The sequence below is a fragment of the Vespula vulgaris genome, chromosome 1, assembly GCF_905475345.1.
Source record: "Vespula vulgaris chromosome 1, iyVesVulg1.1, whole genome shotgun sequence".
Lineage (NCBI taxonomy): Eukaryota > Metazoa > Arthropoda > Insecta > Hymenoptera > Vespidae > Vespula > Vespula vulgaris.
Window position 1 is genome coordinate 7,003,549 of NC_066586.1, and position 20,733 is coordinate 7,024,281.

Sequence of the window (20,733 nt, forward strand, 5' to 3'; positions counted from 1 at the left end):
ATTCGATCGATCATCTTACCAGGTTGCATTACCTTATCGTGTCATTCTCTCTACCTATCTCACTCGTTCTTTGGAAGAAAAAAGAGAGAAAGGAAACAAGATAAAGAGAAAACATGTCCAAATATAGTGTTCTCTCCATTTTTCTTTTCTTTTTTTTTTGTCACCAAATGAAACTCCGTGACGATCCTTTGGATCGATTTAACGATTAAATACAAACGTTTAGAATTTTGTGTAAACGAGTCTAACGATTTCGAAAAAGAAAATATTTATGTACAATCATATTTTCGAAAACGAGGTCAAACTACTCTCCATTCTCATTGAATATCCCCTCTCTCTTTCTTGCTTATCTCAACTGAAATCCTTTTCTTTCTCTAATTATCGTCGAACAATGAAAAATATGTATCTCAGTATATAACGTTCCGCATTTTGTTGAAGGGAAATCATTTACTTCTCTCTCTCTCTCTCTCTCTCTCTCTCTCTCTCTCTCTCTCTCTCTCTCTCTCTCTCTCGTACGCTTATTATTACGCGCTTGCCTCAACACTACGTACGACGACAAGAATATTCGATTATTCCGGCGGTAAATTTGTAATTACCGCGGATTTCATTTTCCAATGAACGTGGTCCAATCAATCTAGCTGGTCGCTAAGTTTCACACTGGATACTGCTTCGTCCATTGAATTCGGAATAATCAGAACTTCTCTGTTTGCGCTTTGATGAGTTTGCCCAGTGTTACACGTCGACCGAGAACCCAAGAGTGCTGCTTTTCCAGATTGAAAAGTTTACCCGCGATAATTGAGAATTTCTTGCGACGCAAACGTCTCTCTTCCATATTCCTCTCTCTTATCTTCCTTCTGTTCCCTTCTCACATCTAATACCACCACTCGATCCTTTTACCCTTCTCGAATGGTGAAAATCCTAAAGAATATAAAAACTCACTGAGTGGTCCGTTCGATTTCTATCGATTCAAGAACGATAACGAGTCTCGAGCGGGTCTCGACACCTTTAAATTCTTTCGTAGGCCGTTACAAGTACCGTTAAGCGGACTTGATGTCATGGTATAGTCGACTGCTCACACAATATCAAACTTGAAAACCGTTTCTCCGTAGACTCGAAATTAAACTACAACTTCCCACGTTACCTTCCTGACCTTTATTTTATTTGTTCAAGACTTTGATTTCTCACGCATGATATCATTGATACGATTAAATTGAAACAAAAAGATATTTATCATTTACTTTTTATTCTTTGTTTATTATTTTTACGTTTTTTCTTTCTTTCTTTCTTTCTTTTTTTTTCCTTTCTAGATCTTCGATAAGACATCAGTGCGAAAAAAAAGCATTTTATGTTGTTTTATCAATGCAATTACTTTGTGTCGATCGATCAATCCTGGATGTTTAAATTTATGTACATTCATACATGTAATATATATATATACTGTTTCTTGATTATCTTTACATTACTCAAGCGTCATAAGGTTCTTTTTTTCATCGGATCTACATACATAAATCGCGTGTTAATTCATATTCTCGTTAAGGTTAGAGATTGACGAGCCAAAATTTCTGTTGATGTTCTCAAAAGATTATTTGCAAATGACAGGAAGTGAAACTTAAAATAGTTAGTTATATTCATATATAATACATACATATATATGTGTGTGTGTGTCAAATACGTATATTAGCATAACGGTTATTTAGTGATAAATTAGTTGAATACACATACAATCGCAATACTCCCTATTTATATATGAATAAAAGAACGAATAAACATACGCTAGAGCGAAACGATTATTCTCGTTTTAAACTATAATCTTATCTCACGGCGAACTACCGGGTGCGATCTGTACGATCTTCCAAATGGCACGGCTTTGTTTGTTCGTGCGACGTATCGGCTATTTGCGTGCTTTCTGATAACGAAACTGGACGAGAATTTTGCGTGCGCCGTTGTAGGCATCGTTATCTTAACTCTTGAAATTGCTTGCTAAACTAAAAAAAAAAGAAAAAAAGAAATTCGGAAAGTTAGAAGGACGAGAAAAAATGAGCTCGAAGTTTCTTTCTTGTAGGGGAAAAAAAAAACTTACTTACTTAACATTTAATTATATCAACTAAAAGAGAAGAGAAGAGGAGAGGAGAAAGAGAGAAAAAGAGAGAAAGAAGAAAGATATCTTCGTTCTAAAGATAGTTTTCATAGCAAGAAGAGCTCATTCGTTTCCTTAGATTAGCAGTTGTATCGCAAAAGGGCTAGCAAGCTAGTCACCACCAACAGCGAGCTGACTACTTCTCAAGAGGGTGATAACGAGGAGCTTGAGTACGATAAGGTTATCGAGCTTAACGGGTAGCTCCTTTAGCTAGGGTTTTCCTCATCCTCTCTTAGCCGACACAAAAGCACGTTATCGTTCTTACTCACTGTGTTTGCAAGTTTTTGAACTCTACTTCCCTTTCTCCTTCTTCTATCCCTTCCTCTTCCTTTCCATCTCCAACAGTCTCGTTCGAGTCAAACTGGTCAATGAAACTTACGATCATTGTCGTAATTAGGTTCGTTGCGCACTTTCGACCAGTCGCTAGATTTCCATTGGATCCAAGAGAATATATGAACATACTACTTGGTCGTGGGGATCACTGAATTCAAGAGAATATATGAGGGCGTACGCTCTTGGTTGCAATGACCACGAATACACGAGAGAAATGGTACGGATGACTCGTTTGGTCGCTCGGTTTCTAGTCTTTCATCGAGCAAATCGTCGGCGACTGGTCGACAGTGTGCAACGTGCCTTACCGTGTATGTGCGGTCGCTAAACGGCCGTTGTGGTTTAACCGGTCGAAACGAGAACTCACAACGTTACGACAGATCGATTAGAATTCTACTCGACGGTTTTGCTGACAACGCCGTGATGTACGAGGCTCGAAATGTCTCGAACTGATAGATTCTAAAAGAACGAACATCCTCGAACATTGAAGTTTTATTTCGAACGGAGTAAAACAAGTCGCATATACTTTCTCTTTTTACTTTCACTTATTTAACATTTCCTGTGTTACTTACTCATCCTTGTCGTCATTGTAGTTGAATTATGGATTACACATAGTTAGAGATTACAGCTTTCTCCTATTAGTCCGACATCGATATCAGTTAATTCGCTAGTTCGGCGAAGCTTGGCATTGTCTTCCTCATTCGTTCCTTGACACGTCGATCGATTAATTGAAATCCGAATAGTGTCGGTAACGCAAACGTCGATCGAATTGAGTGATCATCGGACCAGTTCAATTTTAGGCCGTTATCTCTGACAAGGATAACGATCTTTTCTACTAATCTAACTTCGAATCAACCGAAACGATCTCGATCTATTTATCATTTTTCACAACCACATCGGTAAAGAGAAAGAACGAAAAAATATTATATATTTTAATCTTTAACAATTGTATTTTCCTTTAATTCTTTGTCAAAAACATATTGTCAATCCATTTTCCTAGCTAATCGAATAGAGATGCTTCAATAATTTGAATATTTTGCATTTATCCTTTAGCCGCGGACGTTATACGGGATAAACGAGTAAAATTGTTCACGTAGCTGCAAACGAGCGGCATAAAGAAGAAAGAGAGATAGAAGACCGTGAAATGGCATTAAATTGATTTTGAAACACGATGTTTTAAACTCGCAAACGGAAATTATCGAACGAGGCCGCGGGCGAAGCTCTTTCCCGTTATTAACTGCGTCGGAAAACGCGGCCACCCCTCTCGATAGTAAGTGTAAACTGCGAAGCTCATCCCATAAACACGAAGCAGCATAGCTCGCTTGTAACCCACAGCTACAACGTCCGGCAATACTCGTTCAGTATTTTATTCGGAAACCGCCAGACTCTAGCCATTTCTACGCCACCCCTGTACCGTTATTTCCTTTTCCCCTTCTTCCTCTCTTTCCTTCTTCGTCTTTTTTCTTTCCTTTTCTTTTTCTTTTTTTCTTTCTTTTCTTCTTTTTTCTTTTTTCTTTTTTACTCCCTCGTTCTCTCCGCTACCCTGGAAAAAAGGAGCTCTCGCGCGAGTGAATCCGTTCGCGAGTCGAGATGCATCTCTCTGTGCTCCTCCCTCGGTTTATTCACCGTTTTGCCCTCGAAAGTTCTACGTCGTAGGCAACGATCCGAAGACGAAGAACCGAACGACCCTTTCCTCGTTTACACTTGCTCGTCTTTCTTTCTTTTTTCGTCATGCCCTTTGCAATAAAATTATCTTCACTCCGTTGGTAGCAATAATAATCAGAATTTTTACGTTCGACATATTAAAACTCACTCGTAATCGAATACGATTTAAACGATTAGAATTGTTTCGTTAATAACGAAAAAAATTGTTCGTTCGTTTCGTACTCGGACTTTCTTGTATTTTTACGCGAGTTTAACAGGTATAACATTTCCCTCTTTCCTTTCATTTTCTTTCTCTTTTAACCGTAACGTTTATCACGTTTCAAAGAGTTCGTTGAAGAAGGTAAATAATATTAAAGGAAAGAAAACTGCGAGAATTTTCATGAAAATTTCGTGTGTATTTTCACGTATTGAATTAACCGAGAACGTTCGTATATACACAAACGTACGAAATTAAGAAAATGAGTAAAAAGGACGCAATAAACGAACGTACGTACATAAGTACATAAGTACGTACATATAGTAGATATTATGTTGAAACTTGAAAAGTCCAGCATCAGAGATGTTAAGAAGACGACGTTGCTCTCGATGGAGCCAGTATATTTTTAATTAAGAAACAAGGCCTATTATACACTCACATACACAAGCGTATACAGACAGAATACCAGCGGTTGAGTAGAAAACACGAGAACGTTGGCCCGTTTCCTTGTACAACGGTACTTGATTTAATTAGTACCAGCTCGTCTCTCTTTCTCTCTCTTTCTCTCTTGTCTTCTTCCTGGTTCGCCTCCTTGCTGAAGAGGGTAAGCAGAGGAAAATAGAAAACGCAAAGAAAAGGTAAAGGAACGGAAAGGAAAGGAAAGGTAAAGGAACTGAAAGAGAAGAAAACGACGAAGAAAGAGAAAAAAGAAAAAGGAAAGAGAAAAGAAGATAGAGAGAGACAGAGCAAGAAAGAGAGAGAGAGAGAGTAAGAGATAGTATAGGCGGTGGTAAATGTTTTTCCTTGTGAGAAAACCTACGTAAAGGAGCCACGTCGCTGATCCGAACGAGCAGAGGAAGAGAATGTCGATGGTTTTAGAACAAATGACCATGTTCCTGTTTCTTTGCGTAGAGTATAACTCTTAATGAAAAACTTATAAAATGTGTATTAATCGAGTCAATATAAAAATTCTATAGATATAACACGGAGTTCGATTAACGAGATATTTTTTTCTCTGTTTCTTTTATTATTTTATTTTTTCTTTTACCATCGAACCATTAACCATTTCAAGTCCGCGAATCTCTTTATAACGATTAACAAATCCAAGCTACGTTTCTCTTTTTCTTTATCTTCTTTACAATAAAATGTAAGGAAGAAAAAGAACGAAAGAGAAAAAAAAGAAAAGAAAAAAGATTTGTAATCTCTCCGAGAATGGCGAAACATTTTACCTTTACGCGGTTGTTCTACTCACGACCTTTGTTTTTCTCACTGCTTAATATCCTGTCGTGTGCCTCCATCCTCTGTAGAGAGTCGACTTTGATTCATTAGACGCATAGATTAATTAACGCGTACTTGCCTTGACGTCGTCACGAGCCAATGAATTCCATTCTATGTACTGACATAATAAACCTGTTCTCATAGTCTCTCTTTCTTCCTCTCTCTCTCTCTCTCTCTCTCTCTTTCTATGTCTCTATTTATCTTTCTTTCTTTCTTTTACACATATACATTGTAAGCTGAATTATATTGTTCATCTCTTATTTTTATTAAGTTGATGAATATTTACCGAGATGAAAGGAAATCTCACAATACCAAGATGATTAATATTAATGGGTTTGATACTAATACGACTAAGTACTTAGCTTGTAACAAAAAATTCTAATACAATATTGATGGCTTTCAAATCTTCCTCTGGCTATCTTTAGTTTCTCAAATGTTCCTTGGAAGACGTTTAATTCGATTGGTCACATGCATGAATTCTCTGTATTTATTTTTAGTCTCTGGGAGCTGTAATTTATCTTCATACTCCATTATGACGCGTAGATATTAATTTATATCGTTTTAGAATATTTACATATCCTGTACCAAATTACAAAATAAATCAAGCATAACTTTTATTCAATGTCTCGCTTATCGATTGTTCTTTTTCCAGTCACGTTTTAAAGAGAGCCATCCGCTTGAGAATTTCTTACGATAAGTACTTTCGAAAGTACTGTCAAATTTTATATTCATTTGAGAATGTCTTCGAGAATTTTTATTCTTGGATAATACTAATATACCACTGATATATCGGAAATTTATTAACAGATAAAATTTTCAGGACAGTGTCCATTTAAGATTCATTTATGTTCGTTTATATTTATCTGTATATTTAGAGATAAGCGTGAAATTATTTATATATTTATATTATTCGTTGTTATAGTATTCACTATCGAATTTACTTCAAATATTGTTATTAATTCAAAGGTCTCATTTTCTATTCTTTTCTTGTAAGAATTTTCAGGCTATTACTCTCCGATAGTTACTCTCAGAATACGAGACTGATTCGTATTTCTTTCGATAGTAAAATTCCTTCGTTCTCATTCGGAAGCATATTACAACGAAAGTAATTAATCTCGCATAGTTGAACCATAGTCTCAGATAATTACTCTTAAATACAATATCCATTAGCGAGAAATATTCTCGAGAGCAACTCGCTGGTTTTACTCTCAGTAAGGATGACTATTTTTTAAACATTGCATATTCTTATATATATTTGTTTATATATATACATATATATATGTGTTTTATGTTTTATAAATTATGTTTTATCAATTAGAATGAACGTTACGTATTCGTAACTTCTAATTAATTCGTATATTACCAAATGTCGGTCATAGATACGTACAAACATTGGTACGCTTTCTCGCTTTCTGCTTTCTCGACTCTTCGATATAACCTCGATGTATGTATATATGTATATACTATATATCTACCGTGCTTGTTTTGAATGGTCCGGCACAAATTACTCGGACCTTCCGCCTACATCGTCGCGGCCATTACGCTCTCGCATAAATTTCCACGTTCGAACGAGAGAAAGCTGCGATAAAACAACGAGGACAAGAAGAAGAGGGCAACGATTTCGTCTTTGCGACACGATCTTATCGAACCGGTATTGCGTACACATTCATCCGTGATAGTTGCTTAATTAACATTGTTCCGTAGAAATCGAATGGCGTTTCTAGCTTTCAATGAATCGAATGACTTTGTCTCGAAAGGAGCGAACGTATTTTCGAAATACTTCCTCGTTATCATCGTTCCTATTATCGATTCATTTTTTATCATAAAATTTTTAATCGACACGCTGATATACATATGTTTTTAATCTTTGCTATTTGATTTTGATAAGAAAATTCTTTAATTTCGTTTATCGATTCTTATCGCTTCAAATGTGTTTAATAAATCAAAGGAACAACGAACGATTACTAAGTTAATATCATATTTTAATGTTAGAAAATTTTTGATAAAATATATCTTACGAATGAAACGTAAGTTGTAAATACTTACGTGTCAATTTACGCACGCATGCACGTACGCTCGAGTTTGCTTCCTCGTTGCGTGCTAAGTATCCTTGAGATACTTAATATGCAGGACTATAGTCGGTCTCGAAACGCGACGTGACCTCATCACTCGGACATCGTGCTATTCCTCTTCCGTCAAAAAAACTACTTCCGTTTCGAACCGGCAACTATTACATACTCTGAAAGTGTCATCGTTTCTTATTTATTTTCTCATTATCTCTCTTTATTTTTCTTCCTTTTCTTTTTGTCACACAGTAACATTTGTCTTATACTGTAATTGCAATATCACTGGAAAGGATAGATAATAATATACACTAACGATGTATTCATCATTCGCATCGAACAAAACACGTGATTTCTATTCCTTTATACATAAGAATAAAAAAAAAACTCTCCTATTCCCTACATATCGCTTAAATCAAATATCGGCTTACCATATATAAATTTCAGAGGACGTTTCGATATGCAAACTCCGGGAGAGTCGATTTAAAATTCTTGCAAAGGAAAGTCCTTAAATAACAAGGATTATTTTCGTTGTCCCTTTTTATTTATTCCGTTCTCGAGTGGAAAGTTAAACGATTTTTTCTTTTCTTCATCGAAAGGCAACGCTGATAACAAGTTATGGCATGATTTAAGACAAAACAGAAAACGATTTATCGCGATTTACGTAACGATCGGGTAAGACGAAATGACATCTCTCTTCGAAGGCGATAAGTCAATAAAGATCGGCGATTTTTCATGTTCAGAGACAGAGAGAGAGAGAGAGAGAGAGAGAGTCAAGAGGAAGGGAAGCAAAGGCGCGAACGAGAGTGAATTAAGGAAGGTTCGGGATGCAAGGGTAGCTGAACCGAGAAAGCCGTAGCGGAGAAAGGAATTCGGGAAGAAGGTGTAAGGAAAAATAGCAAAGATCCGCTGAGTTTGCTCCCACGGGATATCGGACTTCCACCCTTGATGGTCTGTAATACTATCTTTCGTGAATTCTCGTTCCTTTGGTAAACATCTCACGTCCTCGATAGTTCGATTCGCGAATATGTATATCCAAGCATTTTATAAATAAACGTTGAATCATTAGCCGAAAGTTTCATAATGGATTATTATTTATGATTATTAATTATACATGTCTCTTCGATTAATATCTGAATAGAAATGGATTTTTACGTTTATTTTTGGCAATGATGAAATCGTTCGGCCGATCGCTGATTATAAAGTAAACAATGTTCATATAATAATATTATTATAGAAAAGTAGGGATAAAGTATATACACGTGTGCTTGTATTTGTGAAAGGGTGAAATCCATCGAGAAATTCTTTGATCGACGATGCATCGAAAATCGGCCGGATAAAGTTCACTAGCACTTCGTTCGATACATAACATTCCCCATGACCCTTGACAAGTGACGCATAACGATGCTACCTTTGACTTTTCATCTTCTTTTTTTTCTCTTTCGTTCACGTTCGCGAACTTTCATAGCGAATAACTACGTGTAGGCATCTACTTTTGCCTCAGAATTAGCGTTAAATAATTAACGACTCTTCCAACCGAGTGACCCTACTCCTCTCCATCATCCTCCTTTCTCTTCATTCCTCTTCCTCCTCTTGTTTCTATATACACCGGATTCTCTCACAAAATTTAACTTTCGTATCTCGACCGCTTTAAATATTTAGCAACGACGATTTTATATTTTTTGCCTCTGCCGAAATGATCCATTTAAACGCATGCACTTGTCCATCATCGAAATTTACGGTTCTCTGCACATTCTTTAAAAAGAAAAGTAATCAAAATAACTTGTACTCCTTCTGTCAATATAGTTAATTAATTTATTTATTTATTTATTTATTTATTACTAAAGAATTAATTAAAATTGTACGACCCATGTCTCAATCGTTACTCTTCTAAAAAAAGTATGAGTACAAACTTTTTTATACTCGTACTATATCTTCGTAATAAAAGGGCAAGAAGGTTAAAGTATATATAGCTAAACTCTTCGTACTTTAGATACGCCTACATATTCGAATTCTAAGACAACGAAACGGTTCTCGAAAGTTTTACAAGTTTTCTCTCTCAGCTCGTAATTCGTACGGCGATTACATTTCCAAAGTTTCCTTGTTCGCCCGTTCGTTCGTTCGTTCGTTCGTTCGTTCGTTCGTTCATTCGTTCGTTCATTCGTCTTACGAACGAAAGCGAAGGCGTCGTTGAGATGCGCGACGTTCGCTCGAGTGACTCCTACAAAAGTGCCGGAAGTCGGTTTACGCTTCGTACACACGAGCTACTTGCACTTTTCTCTCGTTAGTTGCTCGTGTCGCGTCGTCTCTTCGAGTCCTCTTTTTCTCGACCTCCTTTTCGCTCCTTTAGCCCGTAACTATGCATATATACCTATACGGTAGATATAGATGTGTAAATATGTAATATCACCTCGTTACCTTCTCATCGATCAACATCGTGGAACGTTGACATTATGTGACAAATTAATTGGAAAAAAAGAATAATGAAATTTATTTGAAATATAATCGTTTACGCGAATTTCTTTTTTCTTTTCTGTTTTATGGAAACTGACAGGATTCGAAAGCCGTCATAGCCGTTGACTTTGTGATGACTAGTACTTCCATTAAATGACCTATCCATATGATATGTACCTATTATATATGTATATATTGTGTATAATAGTAACTAATATACATGTACGTTGGTGGGTATACTTTGTACGTATGTGAGCATAGAAATAACATCCTCGTGAAAGTTCCAATATTTTCTGTAAATTCGTTGATATTGAACCATACATGTAGGAATGTAAATACACAGATATATATATATATATATATATATATATATATATATATATATATATACGTTTGACGCGTTATGGAAAATTACATATACCAGAATGACTGCGGCATGCTCGACGGATTAATGCATCGTTTGTACTATGAGGTTGGGTAGGTCGTTATAAATTCGGAGATTTTATATCGTAGGATATACATATCTCCTCGTCGAAAACGAACGAAAAATTTGCTACACGCTTGGCGACCCTTCTCTAACAATGCCGTTCGAATTTTAATGAGAACCGTTATCCTCGCGATCATCATTCCTATTATTAATAATTCCTATTGAAACGATACATTCCTGATTTATCGGTCGCCATTTGATTATCGATAAAATAATTAATTTCCGTGTGGCCGCGCGATTTATGCATTTTAATGATCAAATTAATGCGAACAGCAAGAAATCACGATGCAATCGAGGCGACGTCAAAGAATCTGTATTTGTAACTTGTACATCAACGGAATATCATTTCGAAGAAGTACTTTGATGGTTGAAAGAAAAAGAAATAATTTCTATGAGAGTTCAATTGAAGGAAGAAAACGAACGATCTTGTTGGAAAGTTTAAAAACCTCTAGAAGAGTGATTACCGGTCTGCCATTATGGTTCGCAACCGACTTTTTGCCATTAATAACTCGATCGAACTTCCATGCCAGCCATAAAATATCGCGTTAACATAGAAAAAGAAGAAGAAGAAGAAGAAGAAGAAGAAGAAGAAGAAGAAGAGAAAGAAGAAGTAGAAGAAGAAGTGGTGGATGAAGGAGGTTGCAGCTAACGAGTATCACCGGTCGAATTATCGAACACGTTTGCAGACCTCCAACGAATTGGCTTCTTCGCGTTCACTTTTCTTCTTTTATGAGCACGTGACCGATTTCATTTCTTTTTCGTTTACAAACTCGCGTGCTGAGGTTTCACGTATAGCTAATTCCAACTAAAACTCCGAAGAGTCTCGAAATCATAGAAACGATAAAACAAATTGAAAATCCGTTATATTTCGTTTGACAACTTTTCAAACGTGTTATTTTTTTATTTATTTTGTGTTCCTCCCTCGATAAATATCAACAGCTTGCAAATACGTTTAATTTAAACGTCGAATTCGTTCGATCGGCTGATCTCGTTGATACCAATCGCAATAACGTAGAAGAGAAATAATGACAATAATAACAGGATCAAGCCATAACCGTGTTAATGCTTTTCGAAACGAATAATTCGTCGGATATGTACGCAACCGGTACCTACAATTCGTACGTCCAATGCATCATTGTACTCGGCATATCGCGTAGAATCCGTTCTCGAATAGGATGGCAACGTTATCCTGTTGGCGTTACTCGCCTTTTCATACAATGAGTTTCGTACGAAAATTCATGCGAGTTTGACCATGCTAAATTACGTATGGCAACATAATATATCTACATATCAATGTACATATTGTAGTGTTGGATTCGTATTTCATCTTCTCAGATTACATATTCTCAAAATTCTACCGTGAAGGAGATAATAATTATTTTGCATCTTAATTTAACAAGAAATAAAATTAAAGACAAACTCAAGGTTATAATAGACAATATGTTGCTAATTAAAAATTATTTAATATGGAAATATATATATATATATATATATATATATATATATATATATTGATTGAAAAAAGATTTAGTATGAAGATATACCTATGTACGTATCGTTTATACATAAAATGAAGAATAAAAAATATAAAAAGATAATACACATAAGATGGAAATACGATGTTATATAAAAATAAAAAACAAGATATAGATAACGATGAATATATCGGTAATTGAAAAATGCGATAATCTAATACGTACAAGTATATATAATACATACGTGTGTCGTTTATACATAAAATGGATCTTGAAGGAAGTTCAAAGATAAGAGAGATAAGAGAAAAAGAGGGTAAAAGGAAATGGTTGAGGGTAGAAAAAGGGGAGAAACAGGGTAGCTCGATGGTGCTTGCAAGGAACGCAACGAGAAGAGAGGCGTTTACGCTCGAGACGAAAAGTCGCGATTGCGAATCGCGGAATCTTGTGCTTTCGTAGTGCTTTTAACGAAGAGGAATGGAAAGTGGGAAAGACGAAGAGGGAGCAGCCAACGTAGAGAGAAAGAGAGAGGGAAAGAGAGAAAGAAAGAAAGAGAGAGAGAGAGAGAGAGCAGTGCGGCATGTTGATTAAGGGTACATAAAAGCTTTCCGCCGTAAATTCTCGTAGAATATGGCGCCCGTCATTTCTGCGGTTCGCAATAGCGAGAAATCTTTCTTCCACGTTCCCGTCGTTTCAAGAGTTTCCATCCGAGCGTGCCGATGCTGCTCGAAATCGTCATGAACACCTACACGAAGACTCAAAGCTACGAAAAGTTACGTTCGTTCCTCTTCTCTCGGGATGTATATAAGTAAAAACGTAAGTACGTAGGTACGTACGTATGTACGTAGAAAAAGTACGTCACGTTGGTCATATTACGATACTTGACTTTCGAAGGATCGTTCGTCGTTTATCTTTCCCTTTGACGAAAATATTTATAAGATTGTAACCACGGATATATAGAAGTGATATAAAGTTTATCTTACGTATCAATAATTTTGACATTAAAGCCTGAAATATTTTAACTCAGTATATTGAAAGATGGAAGTAAAAATATAATGAAATCTGATTAAAATTGTGAATGATCTTAGAGTACAGAATCTTTTGTTTCTGTTAAATAAATCGAATCGAAAACCGAGTGAGTTCTAGAGTATAGAATCTTTTGTTTCTGTTAAATAAATCGAATCGAAACTGGGATGAGTTCTTAATCGAAAGAATCTGAAAAGAGAATCGTAATATCCTTGAGATTGACTTAAGGACTCGATGTTGCTCGTTTAACGAAGAAAAGACTGGTCTAGGCTACTGGCTTGCCTATCGACCGTTCGACCGGATGGACGGCGATTAATTTCGCGAGTGGAAAACTCTTATCTTCAAAGGAGCTTAGGAGATGGAAACACCGATGGCCGGGAAAATGAAATCCCGCAGGCCAGGAAGTACGTCGAAAAGCTTTAAAAGGCGTGCCAGGCTTGTCGGCCGAAGGACTAAGACTACGAACGAAGGAACGAACGAACGAACGAACGAACAAACGAAGCAAGCGGAGAAGCAAAAAGAATTGAGATAGAAGAAATAAAGAGAGAGAGAGAGAGAGAGAGAAAGAGAATAAAGGACGGGATGGCAAGAAATCGCTTTATGAACGCGCTGACGAGCGCGGATTGTTACCCGGAGACTATCTTTATCTCCCTTCTCTTTTCTCGAACCCTGCGGCTTCAACTTCGAACACTACCGAACGCCGGTAGAAGCAAATTGGAGGGAAACGTTATTGCTCATAACGGAAGCTTCTTGTCCTTGAAGACTATAACGAAGATTGGAAGAATATGAAGAGGAAGAGAAGAAAAAGTCTTCTATATTTTCCCAACTCTCTAAATTAGAAAGATAGAATGTCGAGCGTGCAAAAAGTAAGAGGCTTCGGTGTGATTCTACAACTAGAACAGCTTTAAATTACTTTACCAAGTAATTACATTGAAATGAAAAGTATATAAGCGTAGAGATTAGAATGTCGACGTGCCACCACGACGACGATGATTATCCTTTCTTCCGTTACACTTTTTAATTAGTCTTATAATTAAGACTACCGACTGGAAGCTTTCTAATATTTCTCTCTCTCTCTCTCTTTATGTATCTATCTATTTTTCTCTAAATCTCTTTCTTTATCTCTTTCGGTGTTGTTCAGTTTTGATTGGAGATCAAAGCAAAGTATAAAATCAAACAGATCTATTGAAAATAGCGTAGTAAATCTTGAAGAATGTAGAACGTTAAAGCTTCCAGAGGACTCTACGGCTTTTACATCAAATTCTTTTGCAAAATAGCAAAGCTGCGGCGTACCGAATAACCTTCGTAAAATCTTTCCAGAAAAGAGAAAAGAGATTTCGTTAAATCGTTTACGAATTTATTCTGATTTGTAAAACTCGAATACGGCCGTTCTAAAACTAATAAAGTTTCTACGCTGCAATGCGTTTTTCTTCTAGCTTATTTCTTTTCTTTCTATTCTTTCGTTACGCTCTTTAATCTTTTGTTTTCTTAACCGAAAAGACGTCTTACACGGAAGCATGCTTACTCTATAAATTTTCCTAAGTTATCTCAACCATAAATTATCAATTTATCACGTTGATATCGTCGATAACGGCGAGATAAAAGATGAGAAGGGAAAATATATTCACAGGATGCTTTTTCTTCCAAAGATGTTCGTATTTTTCTTATCGCGATACGCGTCAGAGTTTCGATAGGGTGGAAAAGAAAAATGCAGAAAGCAATACGTAGACCCGAATGTATCGGTATCACGCGAACGTGCTAACGGCTTCACCACTGTTAGAATTCGAAGCGACGCAGCTGTAATTTTGGTTAACGTTAGCAGAAATTCTCGCAGCCCTATGCAAACCGATATTGTCGTTTTAACGAATACCACGATGCCCATGCTGGATGGATGTACGCTCGTGTTGCTAACGGCACTACCGAGGATTATTATCCGGTACGGTCTGTCCTCGGCAGTTGGAGCGATAAAAGTGGAACTTTTATCGTGCAAAATACGACACTGATTATAGAAAAAGCCAACTTTAATATTTCAACGGTTACATCATTTGATACGAGAAATATATCGAAAATTGCTCAGCCGTTATTAAAATGTTTTTCGAAGCGTTTTCGAATTGATTTGCAACTTTAAAAAGGTCGATCGTTAATGGGCACGTTTATCGCAAAATTCGAGGCAAATTGAAACGAAACGATGCTACGTTAATGACTGTTCTCAATGTAAAATCAATGGATAAATAAAAACCAAACGATTAGAAACTTTCATGGCTCGTGTAAGATATATTTTATCACTTATATCGATTATGATACAAAATAAATCGGGAGAAAAAAATGTTCTTTTTCTTTCTCGTATCATTCAAAGATGTTATTCTTCGTTTCTTTGATCTTCGTCTTTAAAACTTTATCTTCGCTTTATGTATTCGAATCGAAATCTACGAACACTCATAGAGTCGATTGATCGATTTTGTCATTTTTGTTAATACGATTACTACTTAATTGCATACGAAATCAATTAATGAAGTAATTAATGGACATAATGAAATGTATTTGATTAATATTACAACTTCCCTGCTGGAACCTCGAAAGATCATCGAAATACTTGAAGTAAATCAGTTAGTCTTCGAAGCTTGCGACCTGAAACGCAGGACATGGCGCATCGCAGCGTCCCGCGTGCGTCAAGCTTCCAGTTCTAACTTAATCCTAACTTAGTCTTAACTTTCTTCTTAGAAGCTAGACTTGGATGAACGCTCGCATGGTAATGCAATGATTAATCTTTCCTCGGTTATAAGTTAGGAGCAAGTTCGAAGTAAGTTACGGTTCTGAAGCATTAATTTAGCAAAGCGCGTATCGATTAACGCTAATGTATTCGATCTAAACGTTTGTATAGTAAACGAACAAAAAGAATAAAAGAGAATAAATAATCATGTTCTTTTATCGATTAATTCACTAATTCCAAAAGACATTAAGCTATTATCGGACATTTAAATTGAGTACTCAAATAACTCGATCTCGAGAGGATTAATTCGAACAGGAAAAGCGTTTAAAAATAAAGAAATCTAATGATTATGATAAATTTATCGATTTTCCATATCCCTCCAATATCCTTTATTATATAAGAGTATCAAAGCGTAACGAGACGAATTCTTCTCGAGTCACGAAACTATTTCAAATACTTCCTAAACTTTGTTATTCCAGCAAATTTATCGATCGATAATAGAAACAAAAGTCACTAGAATTGATAAAAATAAATGAATAAGTATCTAATTTCAAAAGATATAAGAACTAATGGTAGATTTAGAATTTGATTATATTTTATTAATTAACATCTAACATGATTTGTTGAAGGGACGATATTTCGTTGATTACAATCAAATTATCTTTTATCAGAGATAAGTAAGACGATAGAAATAATGAGGATGTTAATAAAAAAAATATGTTTTTTTCTATTTCCGAGTACGATCGAGTAACAATATTCTTCGTTTATTCTTTTGTTATCTCTTAGTAAATTCAGTCAGTATGTTTACATCTCTCACCATGAGATGTCTGTAACTTGGCATGCAATGGAGTAATTCCGTTTAATCGCTCGCACTCTCCATCCCTGTCCCTCCCACTTTTCTGCACCATTACTACATGTTGCGAAGCGAGTACACGGTTCCGCTTAATTAAATACTTCAAGTTTAATTAAACAGTACTCATAAGAGAAAACACAGTGCACGCGGGATAAATAGAATATGTTCAACCGCACGAAACAATATATGTAATTAACCGAAGATATTGCAAGCACGGTGTTGCGTAAATAATAGTATCGCGTTAAGTAACAGCTATTTATTTCGCTTATCGCTTAATTAACTATTCCCGATCGGCGGCTGCGATGCTATTAGTACGATTTATGTTCGGCCACTATCACTTTGTACATAAATATACCCTAATACCAACACATACGGATTTCAACGTAGCATTATGTCACTTATCGAAAACGATTAACGTTGTAGGATTAAACGTAAATAACGAAATCTTTTTCGTAGAAAATCATTATTTCTCGCAGACAATATGTTGAAACATAATAGTTATACGTGGTAACGTTCTATACACGCAATATAAATCAGAGAAGCGAATAAAACAATAAAAATGGTCGATGCCCTAGAGTATATCGAATACGAAATACGTTAGCCCATCCAGCCGATATCCCCGGAGCCACATTAATTTGCCGAAGTTACATTATTTTGGGAGAACGGCTCGCGTACGCGTTCAGAATTTATCGGTTAGTTAACGCCGCACAGGATTTCATAGAGAAGCTCGTTTGGATAATCATACAAGATACTCGATCGATTATATCTTGCTGTTGATTGATCCTACACATGATTCAAAACTACTTCTTATATTATAATTCAACATATATGTATATATATTTTTTTTGGTAAAAAAAAAAAAAAAAAAAAAAAAATAAGAAAGAAAACGAAATCGTACATTCGCTGAATGTGTAGACTGAAAAATGTCAACGAATGGTCATCGTCGAGCACTTTTCTTGCTTTCTTAAGTAAGATTTTCCCTCTCTCTCTCTTTCTTTCTTTCTTTCTTTCTCTTTCTCTCTCTTTCTCTCTCTTTCTTTATTGAGTTTACCAGTAAAAGGTTTCCCTTGCTTTCGTCGACGTACCACGTTAGCTACATACGTGTCTTCGCGGCTCGACTTTCAAAAGATTCTACCAGAGTGTAGAGAATAAGAGAGAAAGAGAGAGAGAAAGATACAGCGGAAAATGTAACCTTGGCTGGATGTAATCTCGGGAAATGGCGAGAGACGAGGCGATTTGTAAAGGAACTTACGAAAAAAGACTTACCTGCGACTGAGTCTGTATCTGTGCAACGTATTTACGTAAATGAGTCTAATAAATGTAACGTATTTCTTACGGAGATCTCCTTTTTTTTTGTACTATTTCATAAGTATCCTTTACATTTGTCTCCTTCGAAGCCATCGCTAACATTTTTAGAAGTACATCTTCGCTACTACCCAACGTCGACGAAGACATTTTTCGCGGGTAAAAAATAAAGGGAAAAAGAAAAAAAAGAAAGAGAAAAAAGAAAGACTAACGAGAAAAGAGACAACGGTTTGAAATACAGAAGAAAAAGATTTCTTTCTTTCTTTTTCTTTTTTTTTTTGGCTTGTCTCCCACATTCTTCTGTTTCTTCTTTGTGCGCCTTTCGTCTTCCAAGTTCTTTCTCTTTATGTTCGTTTCGTTTCGTTCTTTCAAAAACACCGCAGCGACTCGGTGTTCCCGATGAGGAACGTTAAAGTAAACTAACGCGTAAAGAATAAATACTTCAAATATATAGATCTCGTAGAAATATTAAAAAGAGTTACATATGGTGATAAAGGTAAGTATATGAAAAAAAAAGAATTAAAAACAAAAAATGTTATTTCGAAATTACCATTAAAATTTACAATATCATAAGCGGAATATTTCCCAGCGATAAATCCGATAAAATGAGATTTCGATATTTCCCTTGGGATTTTAAGTGTTTATATTTTCATTAAACGATGCAACGTATATTAATAAAGGTAACAAAAGATGAAAAAGAAAATATAAATGGGAAATAATAATCAATCTACATAAATGCATTCAATATATGCGTATGTGTTTGTGTGTGTATATATGTATATGTGTATCTTACGTATTTATACGTCTTTCTCCGTTTCATAGAAATCCGTATAATCATTTAAGAATATCCAAGTCACAGGAGCTTCAAGTATTTGAGTTTAGGTTCTCATTATACGGTAACTGTATATCCGAGCTGAGAAAGGAGAAATATGTTATCCAGAGTGCTTGGGAATACCGTTAATTAACAGTGTTGTAATAAGGGATATTAAGATTTCATACACCTCTTGAGACGACAAAGAAAACTTTGAAAAACGAGCCACGAATTATATCCCTTCTTTAATTCCCTTTTTTATCCCCAGTTTATCCCCAACTTGTTTTTTTTCTTTTTTTTTTTTTTTTTACTAACAATTCGTACGAGTCTTAATCACATAATCACGAGTAAATTACAATCAAATTATTATTGAAAAAGTGCAAAAATATCTTCATCCTCGATAATTGGATAATTTTAGAATATTTTTTAAACGGAGAATTAATCAGTAATTTCGAATAATATGATAAATGATAGTCTATTTTAAGAAATTAATGAAGAATCGATTATAAATAAAATAGAAATTTTTTATCCATGAAATTCGTTCCTACGAATCCATATATTCATCTATTTATATAATATACCTCTTCTATTTGTTAATCACTCGTACGCTTTGTAACCAATAGTATGCCAATAACATAGAACGAAATACAATTACCAATTGGCCTATTGCTAATGAAAGCCAGGTGCACCATTAAGGTAAAAGCGAGAAACTCTTACTCTTCGCTAATGAGATGCATATGCAATCATAATTTCTGATCGAGGATCGAAGTTCTCGATGCGAATCACTGAACTTCTCTTTGTTCTTGGGAATAGTCGTTTTGAGAAAATGAGTCCGTCGAATGAAAAACGGTAATAGTAACTAGATTCAAATCGATTTGAGAACGAGTAACAAACAGCTCATGCTCGGTTATTATATGTGTTTCAAAGAGAGATCCAAATCCTATCATTGCACTACATAGACTTGCTTTATTGTAAAGTTGTAACAAGTACAATCGAAAGAAGTTAGTCACTTAGTTTTAATTTAATATTTAATCTTTTACATTGTCATTCATACGTAACTTTCATATGTAATTATTAAAGTTTCTGATTATATATATACACTATAAATGAAAATTGTTCACGTATAGTCATAAACCATTCGTCATAAAACCCCTACAAATGTGTATATTTTCTGTCTTGTTTGTATATAAGATTCTTGTTTCTTTTATACAAAAAAATAGTGAGATCGACCTTCTGACTCACATACTCACGAATCGATTCTTTATTTATTTCTCGATCATATTATTGGAAATAATGTAATCGACTCTCAAGCTCAAATTCCTCTGAATCGATTCTACAGCTATTTTTGTAACATTATTGAGTATAGTCTACTGTATAGTGACAAAGGATATAAGACCCATACATTTCACATCTGCTTCCCTGTGCATCTGCTTCCATACCAATGGTAGTTGCAATATTATTCGTTGTTATATTGATGATATCGATCCTTGACCTTAAATCCCACAAAGCGATACTTCCACTCTACCTTTATAGGAAAGTTTACCTTTATAGGAAAGTGTAGATTACAAGAGCGATGTAATAAAGAACTTCTAACTCATATATAATAGATATGCCTCGTTCTTTTAAACTTTACGTCAATCTGCTACCCGTAACTAAACAATAATGAGATTGCTTCCTTGGTCTTAGCATCCATTAACCAATTTTTCATGAATTGTTCAATTCAGAAATCTCCCTTTTGATTAACGTATAAAAGATCATACATTTTGCTTGGCTAGACTTATATAATAATTGTGATACGTATTTGAGTTCTGTTGGAGTTAGGTAACATCGTGATCGAACATTAGGCGTTAATCGATTCGATCGTTATCGCGAAATATCACACTTGTGTTAAATTAAAAAATTACCGTACCGTATCGAATAATTCTCGTAGAATTAACACCGAACATCTA

The 20,733-nt window shown here is 35.4% G+C and overlaps 1 protein-coding gene across 2 annotated transcripts in view; it reads left to right on the forward strand.

The window, feature by feature from the left end:
• The window catches only part of LOC127062628 (FK506-binding protein 2), a 37,081-nt gene that overhangs the window by 737 nt on the left and 15,611 nt on the right, over positions 1-20,733 (forward strand). The window lies entirely within an intron of this gene.